Source organism: Malaclemys terrapin, chromosome 8 (genome assembly GCF_027887155.1).
Source record: "Malaclemys terrapin pileata isolate rMalTer1 chromosome 8, rMalTer1.hap1, whole genome shotgun sequence".
In the NCBI taxonomy this organism is placed as follows: domain Eukaryota; kingdom Metazoa; phylum Chordata; order Testudines; family Emydidae; genus Malaclemys; species Malaclemys terrapin.
Genome location: NC_071512.1, coordinates 93,868,268 through 93,885,900, shown reverse-complemented (window position 1 = coordinate 93,885,900; position 17,633 = coordinate 93,868,268). Strand labels below are relative to the sequence as shown.

Below are 17,633 nucleotides of genomic sequence, written 5' to 3'. Positions count from 1 at the left end.
AATGCCGGCATCCCTGCCCCAGTCCCCTGCTTACCTGAGCAGCTTCGGCAGGCTGCGAGCTGCAGGCAGATTTCCCGCTGTGGCGGCAGCTGCTGCTGCTCCCCCCAGACATCTCAGCTCTGTGTGGCTGAAGAGCCAAGCTGCCCGAGTGCTACCGGCTTCACCGTTTGCCGGGCAGCCCCCAGACCTGCAGACCCTGCGCCCCGGGCTGGGCGCTTCCCCAGAGCAGCCGGAGCCCGGGAGGGGAAGCACCCGGCCGGGGGCGCAGCGGGTCTGGAGGTCTAGGGGCTGCCCGGCAAACTGTGAAGCCGGTAGTGCTCGGGCAGCTGTTTCGTGTGGCTGGGAGGGAGGAGGGGGAATGCGGGGCGCTCAGGGGAGGAGGCGGAGTTGGGGCGGGGCCAGGGAAGGAGCGGGGCCAGGGCCCCGTGGGGTGTCCTCTTTTTTTAAAACCTTAAATATGGTAACCCTAGCATGGATGCCAAGCCAAAAAGCACCGCAAAGAATTAAGGCTTTCACAGCCATCTTTATTCAGTCCCACAGCACACCCCTTCTTCCATCAAATGAACAAGCAGTGTTTGATTACCAATTTAGAGAAGCGCTCTTGCATCTTACTGGTGAGATGAAATCCTAGCAGACAGTACACATAGGTGCGAGCTAGAAAACCTTCATATAGCAAGAGGAACCTAGGGGAGAGGTTTTCTGTCCCATTTCTGGCTCCCTCCAAAAACCAGTGGACATGGCAGGAGTTGTGGAAAGACATTCTGGAGCAGGGCCTGGGGGATCTCTTAGACTACATACCGATACTTTTGCGTACATGCACCCTGACATGACTATGCATCCTACAGACGTGCATTTATACAGATCGTTCCTGCAGCTTAGAAAGGTTGGTGTTGTCTAGATCAGTGGTCTCCAAAGTGGGGTGCGCAAGAGGATCCTTAGGGGTGCACAGCAGGAGGAGCGTTTTTCTTTGTTTGTTTGTTTTTGCTTCGTCAGTTCGGACGGGAGTCCGAGCGGCTTTTTTTTTTCAAGAAAAAATGGTAGAGCCGGCGCGGCAGGGGGTGCGTGCTCAAAAATTTTTTACTGATAGGGGTGCGCGATCAAAAAGGTTTGGAGACCACTGGTCTAGATTACAAACATGCATAGTAACCTGGCTGTTGCAATACAGATTTGGTATTATTTCAGATTAGCCCGGAAGTTATAGATTTACAAATAGCGATGAATATTTTTGAATATTTCATATTGTAATATCTCTGGCTTTCTAAAGAACCCTGTTAGGTATGTAAAGCTGCCAAATGAGCTGGGAATCTCTCCGAAGACTTGCTGTACTGTACCTGCTCTAAATTCCAGGATTTTGTGATAAAGCCTTTTAAGCCTTCTAGTTTAGCCCCTGAATAATGTAGGATTGTCCTATACAGTGAGTTGTCTACTGCTCTGTCCAGTTACATATTCAACATCCAAAAAGATGGAGTCTCTGCCACCTTCTGTGGGAGGCTATCCCATGTCTAGATGCAATAAAACTGTATGGAGGGTGCTGCTATACCCTTAGTTCAAAATGGGCTCAAGTTTTATGGGCTCAAGTGTCAACCTTAACATGATTTTAGGGTAGCCGTTTGTGTTTTCATGCAGGATTTTATCACAGGAAAAATTACTTCAGCACTGTTTGATTGCATTTAATCAACTCATGCCAGTATGATGTTCAACCAATTAGTAGGTTTTGTTTCTTTCTAATCTAGCTAAAACATCCTGCATTATCAGCAGCTAGGCAGTAGGGAAGAAATAAGCTGGAAGCTTTTGCCAATCCTCTGCACCAGAGTACAGAGCTCTGCAGGATTCTCAGCAGGCCCTGAGACTCTCTAAACTCAGCAGCCAGTATTTTACATGAATAACTGATTGGTAGATCAGAGTACCCAAAGGAGGTCACGTCTATGTAGGGATGAGTGCTTTGATGCTTGTTAATATGCAATTTGAAAGGCAAATAAATAGGCAGAAGTGAATTTCATTCATAAGGAACAACTGCACAGCATAAGAGGACCCTGTACGGCAAATTTTCCCTAGACTGGCAATTTTTTTTAAAGAGGCTTAATTTTTCATAGATAAGGAGGTGTGTTTTACATAGGATCATAAATGTACGTAGCAGTTCATAAAAAATATAAACAGGAAATGTCTCTGCTCCTAAGAACTTAGATATGATATACAGTATGGGTATACTGTAATTATGGTCTACTGATGACCCTTCAGGTGCAGGACTTGAAGTAAGGATATAAGATAGTGGTGCTCTTCCAAGCTGTGCTCAAAAGTAAGCTCCATCTACTTGAGAAGCCATGCTGTGTTTGGCTCCTTAGACTTGCCTTTCTTTTTAGTGGGATTCAAATTCTAGACTTGGTTCTGCTCGGCTCCTTGGGCATGGCGTTTTAAGGGCCATGAGGGGGAGAAAAAATGAGTGGTGGCATGATCGCTAATGCCATCCACTTACGTGACCAAAATGAAATGGCATTCACCATAGGTTGTGGAGATCCTTATTATATGATTGCCCTTCTATCTTTTTACCTGGTTTGATCAGCAATGAAATGCTTAAGTGTTGTCACTTATCAAGCCTCTGCGTTATTACTTCATTCAGATGAATAGAGGCAGTTCTTCCCTCTCAGAGCTATTTCGGGCTCTTTGCAAACTTGAGTGAACGTCATAGCATCAATTACTATTCCTGAGGGAATTCTGTACCAAATAAATAAATAAATAAATAAATTGGTGCACAATATTTTAAAATTCTGCAAATTTTATTTGACAATAAATAAATGTGGAGGCTCCAGCATGGCAGTGGGGAGCACAGGCCACTCGTCTCCCAGGACTTGGTGGTGAGGTTGCACTCAACCCTGATACAGTAAAAGGGCTAGGCCTGCTCCAGAAACACCCCAGGGCCCTGCCTCTCTGCAGCAGGTGTAAGCAGGCAGGCTCAGCCCAGTAGGGTCCAAGTGTAGAGGGGCTTATTGTTGGGGGGGATCCGGGTGTGGGGTTCAGAGGGTTCCATGTGGGACAATCTGGGTGTGGGCAGTTCAGTGGAGGATCTGGATGCACAGGGGTTCATTGGGAGGTTCTGCGTGCCGGGGCAATGGGACTCTGTCCAGTTGAAGCTGGTTGGGGCTTGGCGGGGGGGGTCTGGGTGTGAGGAGGATGGGGCTTAGTAGGGGCAATCTGGGTGTGGGGGGGGCTTACTGGGAGTGGTCCAGGTGATGGGGGAGAGGGGCTTGTTGGGGTGGGAGTCTGGGTACAGCTGGTTGGGGCTCAGTGAAATGGGGGTCTGGGTGTGGGGGGCTCATTGGGGTGGAGCAGGGGGCCTACTTAATGGGGGAGCCCCCATCCCTTCCTCCATTCACCCCAGCCTCCTTGCCCTGCCCCACCGCGGGCACTCAATTATTGTACAGAAAACAGAATAGCTCCTAGCACACAGAAGGGGAGTGTGATCAGCACTAGGACCTGGGAGGTGGTGTACAGCTGCAGAATCAGAGAGCTAGAGCAGAACCCTCCTTCAGCCAGGTAGCTCTGTGTTCTTAGAAATGGTGGGGGAGCAATGGTACATGACCCCATGTGTCCCTCCATACCGTGCCTCTGTGTTGGGGAGGCTATGCCCTCCTTGCCTCTCCCCCCCCACCTCCCCTCCTGCAACTACACCCATGGACGTCCCCTCGCCCCCACAGGTTTACCTCTCCACCGGTTGCTCTGGGCACTGGAAACCATGCTGGCATGTGACCGCTCTTGTGGCTTCCCTGTCATTTTCTGCAGGGATGCAGAGAGATTTGTGGGGAGACATGAATTCTGTGTGCACAGTGGAGCAGAATTCCCCCAGGAATAAGTTGCATTCAGTTAACATTAGGCAGGTTTTCTTTACAACCATCAGGGCTGGTGACTTATTTGAAAAGAGCGGGTGGGGAGTTTAGATTCTGGACCACGTGATAGTAGTTTGCAAGGAAGGGGAATGCCATAATTCTGTATACTCCCTCTACCCCAACCACCTGTTCTAGACACATGGAAACAGCATGTTTGGGGAGTAAATGCAACTCTGTTTGGGAGATATGAAGCAGAGCTGAACAAATAACAGTAAATAACATATTGAATGAAAGTAACTTCATTCTATTCACCAGTTGTCTGAAAACAGATTGTCACTTCTTGCAAATACCATTTACTCTATGGCTGCCTGTTTGAAATTTGGAATCTGTGATACAAGTTGTGTTGCTTAGTTGTGTTCAGTCACATAAGTCAAATGATATTGCTTCTTTTTGTTGACTAGATGGGTGTAACTGTTATAATCAGGTTTATAGTAGATAAACTCCAGAAAGCAAAATTTAAAAATTGTTTTCTGTAAATACTTGTGATAGTAAAATTCAATCAAAGTTCAGGAAGGCAGTCACCACAGGAGGAAACAAACATGAAAATCGATCCCATCAAACTAACTTATCTTTTTTGATTAGATTACAAATTTGGTTGATTAAGTACATTACATCAACACTATTACTTTTGACTTCTGTAAGGCATTTGACTTGGTACTGCATGACATTTTGATTAAAAAGATGGAATGATATAAAATTAATATGGCACACATTGAATGTGTTAAAAGCTGGCTAATTGATAGTTCTCAATGTAATTCTAAATAGGGAATCCCCATTTAGTGGGTGTGTTTCTTGTTTCCTGCAAGGAATCTCTTCTTGGTTCTATGCAATTTAACTTTTTTTTTTTTTTTTTTTTTTTAATCAATGACCTGGAAGAAAACCTAAAATCATCACTGATAAAGTTTGCAAGTGATAAGAAAATTTGGGGAGTGGTAAATAATGAAGCGGGCAGATCACTAATACAGAGAGATATTTATTGTTTGAGTGCAAGCAAACACTGTGTGTTTTAGTATGGCTAAATGTAAATGAATATATCTAGGAACAAAGAATGTAGGCCATATTTACAGGTTGGGGGACTCTATCCTGGGAAGTAGTGATACTGAAAGAGATTTGGAATGTGGGGTGGATACTCAACTGAACATGAGTTCCCCATGCAATGTTGTGGCCAAAAGGGTTAACATGATCCTTGGGTGCATAAACAGTGTATTCTTGAGTAGGAGTAAAGGTTATTTTACCTCTGTTTTTGGTGCCCGTGCAACTACTGCTTAAATACTGTGTCCAGTTTTGATTTCCACAATTCAAGAAGGATTTTGATAAATTGGAGGCGGTTCAGAGAAGAGCTACAAGAATGATTAAAGGATTAAAAAAACATGCCTTATAGTGATTGACTCAAGGAGCTCAATCTATTTATCTTAACAAAGAAAAGGTTATGGGGTGACTTGATTACAGTCAATTAGCACCTACATGGGGATCAAATATTTAATAGTAGGTTCTTCAGTCTAGCAGTGAAAGGTATAACATGATCCACTGTCTGGAAGCTGAAACTAGCCAAATTCAGGCTAGGTGTAAATTTTTAGCAGTGAGAGTCATTAACCACTGGAACAATTTACCAAGAGTTGTGGTCAATTCTCCATCACTGGATGTTTTTCTAAAAGATATACCTCTAGGAATTATTTTGGAGAAGTTCTATGGCCTCTGTTATGGGTCAATCTAGATGATCACAGTGGTCCCTGCTGGACTTGGAATCTGTGAATTCAAATGGATATTTTGCAGAAAACATTTTTCCATCTCTTGTAATGAGGTGCTGCAAAAGAGAAATGGGATTTAAGGAAAAATTTGAAGGAGGTGGCAATCACCTGCCACATGGAAATGAGAAGTTATTTCAAGCATTTGACAAGGCATGAAAGAAGATGGAAAGCTAAGGCCTTGGCTACACTTGAGAATTCTACGAGGGGAATAACTTGCAGCGCTGCGAGCGAGCGTTCAGCGCTGCAGGCGCTGATTACACTGGCGCTTTACAGCGCTGCGCTCGGGGGGGGGGGCGTTTTCACACCCCTGAGCGCAGCAAGTTGCAGTGCTGTACAGCACCAGTGTAGCCAAGGCCTTAGAGTGGGAGTCGGAGATGAGGGAAGCAGTTAGGAGAAAGGAAAACAGTTTATAAAGATCCCAGATAATATTAACTCTCAAAAAACAAATAGGTACAAAAAAAAAAAAGAAGCCTGAAAGTTAGCTTAAAGAATATTTTGTCATTAATGCTCAATGCATACTGCTTATACAGTTCTCCTTTATGAATGGACTAGTTTTATTTTCAAGGATAAAATCATCACATTTTCACAGATCATTTTTTGAATCAACATTTATTTCCTTGCCTCAGGTCTTATGAGAGATTGATGGCATTTAATACAGATAATGCGCGCGCGCACACACACACGCACACTACAAAAATAATGCTATAACTTCTCACCTCTTCTGGGACATACATATATAAAAATAAGAGTGAGAGAGCTTCTTGTTTTATGGTAGGCATGGGTTGGGAATGTGTGTTAGTCTTTGTCAGACACTTCAGCTAATAGAAATGCTGAGGTTACACTTGAAAAGTGAAGTAACATACTTTGAAGGTAAATAACTTACATCCAGTTTGCCAGTGAAGCAGAGCCCTGGTTGGGGGGCTGTGTGTAGGTGCACAGTCCCAGAGAACTGCAGGAGAACATTGTGCTTCAGAGAGGCTGCTGCTGCACCATCTCATTGGTGAGGTACACTACACCTCACTTCTCAGCCAGCTAGCTCTGTTGGCTGGTGCAAGGTGGGGAGGGGAAAGGGGCTTCATCCCTGCACTTTTTGGAGGTGTTAGTACCTATGGGATGTTAGCCCAGTCCTTGTGCTCAAGGACCCCAGACCTGAGGTCGGGAAGGCATTTTCCTCCAGGTCAAATTGGCAGGGACCATGTCGGTGTCGGGGGGTCCATCTTCCACTGCAGCCTGGGGTATGAATCACCTGTTGGGATCATCTGGGCGTGTCTCATTTAATTCCCTGCCATTGTAAAGTATGTCTACACAGAGTTCTAAAACCCACAGCAGAGAGTCTTAGAACCTGGGTCTACAGAGTCAGACTCACACTACAATGCTCAAAATAGCTGTCAAGATGTTCGGGCTTGGCAAGAGGGGTGGGTTTCAGATGCTGAGCTCTAGCCTCTGACATACAATGTCTACACTGCTGTTTTTAGCACTGTAGTGTGAGCTTGAGACTGTAAACCTGGGCTCTAAGACTTGTTGCCTCAGGTTTTCAAAACTCAGTGTAGATATACAGATAAAGGCCTCGAGCGAACTGGTGGTTCCCCTGTCTCTCCTGTTCTCAGCCTGTGATGCACAGCAGTTAGGTTTCCTGAGAACTAAAATACTTCAGTTAAACTAAAGTTATCGGCCTCATCATAGGCACATTTGGGTGAAATTTATAGTTTGTGTTAGGCGGTCAGACTAGATGATCCCCTCTGGCCTCACACTCTGTGGAAGAGCTGCAATTACGGCGAGCCCCTGTGCCTCTTCTCCTGTCACTTGGTGTGGGGACTGACCACAAGGCAATATGTGATGTTTCCAGTTAGGTCCATGGGTTCTGAATATATCAACGCTATATTTTAAATCCCATTCATTTTCTTCTCCAAATGTCTGCTTTTATGACACCTAAGTAAACGTTAATGAAATTCTTTTGTCCATCAGTGGTTTTGAACACAATGGGAAGTGTTATTTTTTAGATAAGGTTCATGGAGCTCTTTGCCTCCATGGAGTTGAATGTGTGGCTAGTGGAAAGATCACTGGTATAATGTGTTCATTGTTTGAATGTCAAGAGAATTCGGAGCCCCAGTTTGTTAAATTATGGCCTTTTTAATGTGCTCATTTAGGCTCTTGTAAATTGTAATCAGTAAATTAGATGTGTTGCCCTCACAGCATTAGGGTTAGCATTCCAGGGACTCCCTGCTCTTTCTTTTCTTTTCTTTTCTTTTCTTTTCTTTTCTTTTCTTTTCTTTTCTTTTCTTTTCTTTTCTTTTCTTTTTTATGTTTAAAGTGAAACTAAGCAGGGAATTAGTTGTTTGATATGCGAGATTGGTTCTATGTTGTGTACGCTAGCTGCATGCCGATGTCGATCAATGCTGAAGGAAGAACAGTGAATGCAGTATTTCAGCCCAAGCAAAACTATCCATGAAAAAACGATGGCTGTAACAATGTCTTGTATGATTTGATAGAAATTGTAGCCCTGGGTCATAAAAGCAAACACAGAGGGATGTATAAGGCCATGACAAAGTCTCCAAAAGAGAATATGTGGTGTTATTTGGAGCAGGGATTCAAAGATTGCAATATCAGCTTCTACATAAAAATTTAATCTGTCAGTCTCTTCAACACATGCCCCCCCTTCTCTTCTGTCCCACATACCACCTCATGGTTCAGCACCCTTTAAAATAAATAAATAAAAGCTACCTAGTAGCTCAATCATCCGGAACTTTTTTTCTTCCCCTTCCATCATTATCTTTCTAGATAAATTTTCTTTTATACCAGGAAAATACACATTTTTGGTGGTGGGGGCAAGCTTTCCCCTTTCTAATTTCAGCTCATTTAACTGGAGGTGAAGATCCAGCTGGTCAGAGTTCTCATATTTGGGAAGCAGTTCCCGGAACCTCTCAAACTGGGGGTCAGGACCCCTCGGGGTCACAAGATTATTACATGGGGGGGTCCACAAGCTGTCAGCCTCCACCCCAAACCCCGCTTTGCCTCCAGCATTTATAATGGTGTTAAATATATTACAAAGTGTTTTTAATTTATAAGGGGGAGTTGCACTCAGAGGCTTGCTATGTGGAAGGGATCACCAGTAAAAAAAAAAAGTTTGAGAGCCACTGCTCTTGTGGGACCGTCCTATATCTTTGTAACTTCACACTTTACACAATCTCTTGTCTTCCTGCAGGATGGTGGCTGTCTTTAAATAATGATGCACTATATTTGTTTCAATATTACAGCACCAATGTTCAAGTAATTTGGGTTGTAATTGGCTAGCCATATCTCCTACTATTTATTTTCTTATTTCTCCCCATTTAATGTAGTGATAGTCAGTGGAGCAGGAAAGCATTGTGACAGCATAATGGCAGATTGTTTGAAAGCAATTGTCTTCCGTTTCCAAGGCTTCTGTTTAAACTGCAATAATTATCTGCTAATATATCTGGGATACATTATTGCAGGATTGATTAGTAAAGAACTTGTTGGTGCTATGGTCCTATTTAATTATGTACATGTTTGTATGTATATAATATATGTATTGTAAAAAGAAACTCTGTAGATGCTGCACTAGCTGGCTAAATATTATTTGTAAGATGCATCTGCTGAAGTTTAGATAAGCTTATTGTTCATGAAATGCGGAAACAACTCCATATAGTGACAAAACTCAAAGAACCTAATACCCTGGGTGTAATGCAATAACCACAGAATTACAATTGCCTTGTGTAAAGTATCTGCTAATGAAGGCAGATAATAGAATTCTTGCAAATGCTAACTGGCTCCCCAGTGCTAGGCAGAGAACTGAAAAGTGGTACCAGCTGGAGGAAAAAGACATCTAAAAATGCATTAAAAGATGCCTTAGATGCATGTTTGTTTCAGTAAATACTTGTATAAATGATCTTATGAGAGTCTTATTAAGAGGCAAACTGAGAATACTAACAGAATGTTATAGGAAATTATCAGGAAACCCAAAGGATATTTGTATGCAGACTGGATAATGACAGTCCTGGGAATAGTATGGTAGCATTTACACTACAATCACCTAGCACAGAGGACAGCCCTTTGAGGAGTATTTAAGTAGTAGTAATAGGTGGAGCTTGTAAAAGCCAATACTTCCTATTATCCCAAATAGTAAAAGAATGCCCTGCTGAGCAGAGATTTAATTTTAAAAACAAAACAGAATATCTGTAGTGTGTGTGTGTGTGTGTGTGTGTGTGTGTATTTTTACACATGCATGCATATAAATTGCATTTACTGTAGCAGTAAGTGATGAATGTGCCCTATTACCAGACTAAGAGGGGCATTCAGCACATGAATCACTCTGTGTGTAATTTCCTCTGTAGTTCCTTAATCTTTCAGCATTTTACCACTCTAGTCTCCTCAGCAGGGATACTGTTTCAAATAATTGCTTCCTAAATAGATATGGTAAGTTCATGAAGAGCCCAGCCCACACAAAGGAAGTGGGTGTATGTGGGTTTTTCACACAGCAATGGGGAGAGAAAAACATTTTAAAAAGAAATGGTCCCTTTAATAGTCAACTTTTTAACACTTCTGTGCTCCTTTCTGCAACGACCTATTGTTGTCTTTACAGTACCTTATAGTGCACTTCTGCTCTGCTAAGTAACATTGTGGGGTTGAACTTGAAGCACTGTTTGGCCCTGCTGTTGGAACTTCATAAATAACAATGACGAGCCACAATCAGGGCCTGGTCTACACTATGAGTTCAATTCAAATTTAGCAGCGTTAAATCGAATTAACCCTGCATCCGTCCACACAACGAAGCCATTTCTTTCAAAATAAAGGGCTCTTAAAATCGATTTCTGTACTCCTCCCCGACAAGCGGAGTAGCGCCGAAATCAATATTGTCATTTTGAATTAGGGTTAGTGTGGCCGCAATTCGATAGTATTGGCCTCCGGGAGCTATCCCACAGTGCACCATTGTGACCGCTCTGGACAGCAATCTGAACTTGGATGCACTGGCCAGGTAGACAGGAAAAGCCCCGTGGACATTTGAATTTCATTTCCTGTTTGCCCAGCACAGGAGAGCACAGGTGACCACAGAGAGCTCATCAGCACAGGTAACCATGCAGGCTGATAATCGAAAAAGAGCACCAGCATGGACCGTACGGGAGGTACTGGATCTGATCGCTATATGGGAAGAGGATTCAGTGCTAGCAGAACTTCGTTCGAAAAGACAAAATGCCAAAACTTTTGAAAAAATCTCCAAGGGCAAGATGGAGAGAGGCCACAATAGGGACTCAGAGCAGTGCCGCGTGAAAGTCAAGGAGCTCAGACAAGCTTATCAGAAAACAAAGGAGGCAAACGGTCGCTCCAGGTCAGAGCCGCAGAGCTGAGCTGCATGCAATTCTAGGGGAGGCCGCCACCACTACCCCACCTTTGACCGTGGATTCCGAGGCGGGGGTAATCTCATCAGCCACACCTGAGGATTCTGCGGACAGGGAAGAGGAGGAGGAGCTTGCGGAGAGCACACAGCACTCCGTTCTCCCCAACAGCCAGGATCTTTTTCTCAGCCTGACTGAAGTGCCCTCCCAAGCCAGTACCCAAGACCATGACCCCATGGAAGGGACCTCAGGTGAGTTTACCTTTTAAAATATAAAACGTGGTTTAAAAGCAAGCGTTTTTTAATGATTAATTTGCCCTGAGGACCTGGGATGCATTCGCAGCCAGTACAGCTACTGGAAAAGTCTGTTAATGTGTCTGGGCATGGAGCGGAAATCCTCCAGGGACATCTCCATGAAGCTCTCCTGGAGGTACTCCAAAAGCCTTTGCAGAAGGTTTCTGGGCAGTGCAGCCTTATTCCGTCCTCCATGGTAGGACACTTGACCACGCCATGCTAGTAGCAAGTAATCTGGTATCATTGCATGACAAAGCCTGGCAGCGTATGGTCCCGGTGTTTGCTGGCATTCAAGCAACATCCGTTCTTTATCTCACTGTGTAATCCTCGGGAGAGTGATATCGCTCATGGTAACCTGGTTGAAATACGGGAATTTAATTAAGGGGACAGAGGTGGCTGAAAAAAAATCCTTCCCTGTAGTAAGCCAAGCGCGGGGGGCGGGGGGAATTGGCGCTGAGCTTTTCACGTGTGGCTAGCAGGGATCTTCCCTGATACCAGCCATGCGGTGGGGGGAGGGATAAAGCGATCATCCCAGAGAATTGGATGGGGGCGGGGGGTTAGTTTGTTTTCTGCTGCTGAAGGTTAACAGGAAAACGGCAGCACTCAATGAGCTTTGCTTGAATTCTGTTGCCCGGACCTGCGTCTGTGATCTGTAGCAGCAAAGCCACAGGCACTCAATATTAAGAGGCAAAATGCGACCTTGCACAGAAATCACATGTGCTATGTAATGTGAATAGTGTTGGTCACTGTGAAAGAGTATAAGCATTGTTCTGTAAAATGTATCTTTTTAAAAAATTCTCTCCTTTTTTCCCTCCCTCCAGCAGCTGCAAATTTCTCAAGCCTCCCTCCTCCGTCCCGAAGGCTATCTCAGATAAGGCGTCTGAAAATGTGCTTAGTGTGGCCGCATACATTCGACTTTATACAATCTGCTTCCAAAATTCGAATTCTGTAAATTCGGATTAATCCCGTAGTATAGACATACCCAAAGTTTAGTCCCTTTTTCCTTAGGGGTGTGGGCTCACCAGTACTAGTAGGACTAAAACTTCTTATTGTCACTTTAAAAAGTGAATCTGACTCTGAATAAGCAGAGCCGAGAAGAAAGTGCTATTTTTATTTGTATATTCACTTCTCGGAGTCCAACACTGCTTTAAGTACAGTGTGCTGCAGTTTCACAGTGCTGAGTAGAATATTTATAATTAAAATACAATCTGCTTTAATGCATCAATTATTTTCAGTTCCAGAATATAACTCCATACACAGGTATTGGTTATAGAAAGTCACTCCAGCAATAAACCTCTCCCCCTGCAGAGTCTGTGTACTCATGCTCCGATTGGAGAGCGGGGCTGTGCTATGTGTTCCTTCCATTCCCTCTGTTAGAGTCTCAGCTGAGTGAGCAGATGGCCTGACTGCAGGTTACCTGGGCCTCCTGCCTGGTTATGGTGTTTCCATGCCAGTGTTGTGGCTGCAAAATCAGAATTGGCCCTGCTGATTACTTCTCAATTATAATTTTATAATCTTTATAATTATATGTAACTAGTACAGAAAATTTTGATCATCCTCAAGGTCTACTGCCTCACAACTGATAGAATAAGGAAAGAAGCTCCAGCAGCTAGGGCACAGGGCTCCAGGTTAGGGAAATAGTGGTTGTATTCCCAGCTCTGTTCTGTGACCTTTTTGCAGCTCACTTATCCTCTCTGGCCTCAATTCTCATAGCTGTACAATTGGTGTAAGAAGTCTCAACCCCTAGGTGAATTAGGGAACTATTAATTCATTAGTGATAAGGCATTTTGGATAATACACAAATAAATATACAACAGCAAAGTGTCTGCTTATTGTTATGAAATTCCTGGCCAGGGTAAATAGATACCCAATCCTGTGTCTTAACCACCAGTCCAGACAAAGCTTAGAATTGAGAGTTACTAATAATAGACTCTGCTGATAGAACACTGAGCAACTGGTCTTCCTGCAGCCTGTAACAGTGCAACTCATAACTTCAGCCTCAAGCTAGAGCATTGAAAGGAGTATTAAGGATCTGATTCTGTCACGGAGGTCACGGATACCATGACTTCAATGGACCTCCATGACTTCTCTGGGTTCTGCCTGCAACAGCGGGGCTGGAACAGCTGTCAGCCCCCCACCCAAGAGCAGCAGCAGGGCTGGAGTGGTGGCCTGAGTCAGAGCAGTGGCTGGCAGTCTGCCCATACTGCTGGAGTAGTGGCTGCCAGAGCAGCGGAAAGGGCCGGGTCAGCCACCACTGGAGCAGATGCAACCGCTGCTGCCACAGGAGCAGCTCCCAGGGCCAGAGCAGGAGCAGCGGCTGTCAGGGCCAGCAGTCAGCCATTGCTGCAAGAGCAGCGGCCGGGCTGGGTCAATGCTGCAGGAAGAGCAGCGGGGTTGGAGCAGTGGCCTGTAGTCATCCCATGGCTCTTAGGGTGTTTTTAATAAAAGTCACGGACAGGTTGCGGGCTTTTGTGAATTTTTTTTATTGTCCGCGATCTGTCCATGACCTTTATTAAAAATACCGGTTGCAAAATTTTAACCTTAAGTATTATTGACAGGAGGAAGAGAGTGAGAACAGATTAGTCAAATTTTAATCTTTCTTTTTAATGGTCAGGCTGAGACACATGTAACCATCAAAACCTATAATTTTCCATTTAATTTGAGAGGAAATAAGTGCCAATGCCAACTGTCTATATTTTTTTAAAAGCCTAGTTTGTTTTGGAATTGGTGTTTGGGGGGAATAGAATTTAACAAGTAAAGTTTATGGCAGATATCTGTATTATTTTATGAATATTATGTAAACCTCAGTTTGATTGCTATATAGTTTAAAGGGTGTCAACTCCTGCCACAGCTCACCCCAGGTCAGGAAGGCAGACAATGACTTTATATAACCCAGTCACTGGTACTTAACTGACAATACAGGTGTGAAAACCTTTGAAGTTTTGCCTCTGACCAAGCTGGGCCCAACATCCATTGTTTTGGGATATGGGAGGGAGCCTTCGGGCAAGAAACTTGAAGCAAAGAACTCTAGAGTAGATAAAATCCTGAGGCCCTAAGAGGCAGTGACTGCAGAGAAGCAGTCTGAATCCCAGTCCTCAGAAGTGGACGTACCTAGGATAAGTTGGGGTTACCTACGCTTTGAGGGAAATGTTAAAAGGGAAACCATATGTGTGTGGGTCTCTTGTTTTAGCCCTTTTCCTGTGAATCCTATGTTCCTATGGATAAATAAATAATTGTTTTGAAACAACTATTCTGCGTCCCGGTATTTACCTGGTGATCAATCGCTCCCAAAGGGAAATCTCTCTTGCAGGTGCAGTTAGACCTGCTGAGAAATCATGGCTGGGTTCCTTAGCTCGGACTATGAGGGAAAGAATCATGGGATTCCACCCTGAGATGAGTGAAGGCACAGGGCCTGTCACTTGAAAGGATGCAATGGAGAGAGAGAGAGGAGGGATCAAAGCTGCAGCTAATCCTGTAACTGTGATCATGGGGTATTAATTTTAGTCTTTGAATCTGTGTGTGTAATTGGTGCATATCTTTGATTGATTTAGGGAATCGGGGAATGATCCTAAGTACTGAGTACCCTCAATTCACATTGAAGCCAATGGAAATTGAGGGCAATTTTGCAGGATCAAACTCTATGGTGAAAGTTTTTCTTTTTCTTTCTTTTTCATAGCTATTTTTATTCACTTTTTATTTTATCTCTCAGCGCTTCCTCCTGTTGCCATGGCAACATGCAGTAGCAGTTAAATTGTACTGCTAACGTGCCTTTTCCTGTAGTAGAATGGTAATAGCTAATATTTGATCTAGCCCAAGTGCTGACTCAGGGATGCAGTTGTACATATACTCTCCCTCTTTACTCTTTTTAATGAATAATGCATCAGTCTCATTCACCTTGTGCTTCTTAAAAGTGATATCCAGTCACTTAACTTACAGTTAATTACTTCAATTTTCTTTTTTGATGCCTACACCACTGAAGTGTTGGAATTAGCTGATGTTATCAAACTGGCTTTAAAAACTCTGCTGAATTTGGAACAAAATGGCACAGGACAATGAGCAGCATGAGACTTATCTTTCTAAGCAAAAGTTGTAGAAATCTACATGCTAGTCGGAAAGAATCTACCCCATATTTTTCCCTTTGGAAAAATGTAAATAGAGATTTTCTCTCCGGCACATTCACTTATATAAATCTAACATTGCATTCTAACTAACTTTTAAAAACATCACCATTTGCTTTGTAGTGCTCCATCAAGCTGAATGGAAACTTTTTTTTTAAAAAAAAGCCCCACCATAATAGAAGCTCAAATTAAATGTATACCCCCAAATTTAAAAAATAGTAAGAGAATCAAAAAAATGTCGCCATGGCTAAACAACAAAGTTCAAGAGGTGGTTAGAGGCAAAAAGGCATCCTTTAAAAATTGGAAGTCAGCTCCCACTGAGGAAAGTAGAAAGAAGCATAAATTTTGGCAAGTCCAAGTATCATTAGGCAGGCCAAAAAAGAATTTGAGAGCAACTAGCAAAAGACTCAAAAACTAACAGCAAAATATTAAGTACGTCAGAAGCAGGAAGCCTGCCAAACAATCAATGGGGCCACTGAACCATGGAGGTGCTAAAGGAGCACTCAAGGAAAACCAGGCCATTGTGGAGAAGCTAAATGAATTCTTTGCATTGGTCTTCACTGCAGAGGATGTGAGGGAGATTCCCAGACCTAAGCTATTCTTTTTAGGTGTCAAATCTGAGGAACAGTCTCATATTGAGGTCAATAAAGGAGGTTTTGGAACAAATTGATAAATTAAGCAGTCATAAGTCACCAGGACCAGATGTATAGAACTACTAATTGTGGTATGTAACCTATCACTTAAATCAGCCTCTGTACCAGATTACTGGAGGATAGCTAATGTGACACTAATTTTTTTAAAAGGCTCCAGAAGCGATCCTGTCAATTACAGGCTGGTAAGCCTAACCTCAGTACCGGGCAAACTGGTTGAAACTATAGCAAAGAACAGAATTGCCAGGTGCATAGATTAGCACAATTTGTTGGGGGAAAGTCAACATGGCTTTTGTAAAGGGAAATCATGCCTCACCAATCTATTAGAGTTCTTTGAGGGGGTCAACAAACATATGGACAAGGGTGAGCTAGTGGATATAGTGTATTTGGACTTTCAGAAGGCTTTGGACAAGGTCCTTCACCAAAGGCTCTAAGCAAACTAAGCAGTCTTGGGGTAAGAGGGAAGGTCCTCTCATGGATCAGTAACTGGTTAAAAGACAGGAAACAAAGGGTAGAAATGAACAGTCAGTTTTCTTAATGGAGAGAAGCAGTGCCCCCCAGAGATCTGTACTGGGACCAGTTCTGTTCATCATATTCGTAAATGATCTAGGAAAAGGGGTAAACAGTGAGGTGGCAAAGTTAGCAGACCATACACAATTACTCAAGATCGTTAAGTCCAAAGCAGACTGTGAAGAGTTACAAAGGGATCTCACAAAACTGTGATTGGGCATATGAAATGGAATGTTGATAAGTGCAAAGTAATGCACATTGGAAAACATAATCTCAATTATACATATAAAATGATGGGGTCTAAATTAGCTGTTACCACTCAAGAAAGAGATCTTGGAGTCGTGGATAGTTCTCTAAAAACATCTGCTCAATGTGCAATAGCAGTCAAAAAAGCTAACAGTGTTAAGAAGTACACCTTTACCCCGATATAACGCAACCTGATATAACACAAATTCAGATATAACGCGGTAAAGCAGTGCGCTGGGGGAGGCGGGGCTGTGCACTCTGGCGGATCAAAGCAAGTTCAATATAATGCGGTTTCACCTATAACGCGGTAAGATTTTTTTGGCTCCCGAGGACAGCGTTCTATTGAGGTAGAGGTGTATTAGGAAGGAGATAGATAATAGGATGGAAAAGAACATAATGCCACTATATAAATCCATGGTACATCCAAACTTTGAATGCTGTATGTAGCTCTGGTTAAAGATATATTAGAAATGGAAAAGACACAGAGAAAGGCAACCAAAATGATTAAGGGTATGAAACAGCTTCCATATGAGGAGAGATTTAAAAGACTGGGACTTTTCAGCTTGGAAAAGAGACAACTGAGGTGGGATGTCATGGAGGTCTGTAGAATCATGACTAATGTGGAGAAAATGAAGAATAAAGAAGTGATATTTACCCCTTCACATGACACAAGAACCATGGGTCACCCAATGAAATTAATAGGCAACAGGTAGGAAGGAACTGGTTTTTCACACAATGCACAGTCAACTTGTGGAACTTGTTGCCAGGGGATGTTGTGAAGGCCAAAACCATAACTGGGTTCAAAAAAGAATTGGACCTATCCTCCATGAATTTAT

General features: G+C 43.3%; 1 protein-coding gene across 5 annotated transcripts in view; it reads left to right on the top strand.

The window, feature by feature from the left end:
- PATJ (PATJ crumbs cell polarity complex component) overlaps positions 1-17,633 on the top strand; it is a 215,077-nt gene that overhangs the window by 109,671 nt on the left and 87,773 nt on the right. The gene's annotated exons all lie outside the window — the stretch shown is intronic.